We start from the raw sequence: 679 nt of genomic DNA, 5'->3' as shown, positions 1-679 counted from the left end.
CACAAGGGTTGCCAGTTCCCTGCTTTCCACAGTCCCCTGACCCAAGGCAGAATGCTGCCCTGTGCGGCAGTGAAGGTAGAGGGAATCATTAATCAGACAGCTCCTGACATTGACCTGTTAATCTTACTCTCTTCTTTCTGAGTGTATGGAAATCAGTCCAGAGAAAGAAAAATCAATCGATTTCAATTTTTTGGACGTCCTACCTCAAGCCATGAGTATTTTTCAGTAAAAATTTCTATCAAGTCTGTTTTATTTAAACTTCTATTTTTAATTAATAAATAATAGTTATACTTATTTATGGGACACAATGTGATGTTTTCGTAGATGCATATACACTGTAGAATGATTATATCAGACCGGGGGCGGTGGCTCATGCCTATAATCCTAGCACTTTGGGAGGCCGATCACCTGAGGTTGGGAGTTCGAGACCAGCCTGACCAATAAGGAGAAACCCCATCTCTACTAAAAATACAAAATTAGCTGGGCGTGGCAGCACATGCCTGTAATCCCAGCTACTAGGGAAGCTGAGGCAGGAGAATCGCTTGAACCCGGGAAGCGGAGGTTCCCGGGTTCAAGAATGATTATATCAAACTAACATATCCATTACCTCACATACTTGTCATTTTTTTGCAGTAAGAATGCTTAAAATAAGCTCTTTTAACAATTTGAAATACATTTT

This window comes from Mandrillus leucophaeus, unplaced genomic scaffold, assembly GCF_000951045.1.
Source record: "Mandrillus leucophaeus isolate KB7577 unplaced genomic scaffold, Mleu.le_1.0 Scaffold163, whole genome shotgun sequence".
NCBI classification, from domain to species: Eukaryota; Metazoa; Chordata; class Mammalia; order Primates; family Cercopithecidae; genus Mandrillus; species Mandrillus leucophaeus.
Note: the sequence above shows the minus strand (reverse complement) of the source record.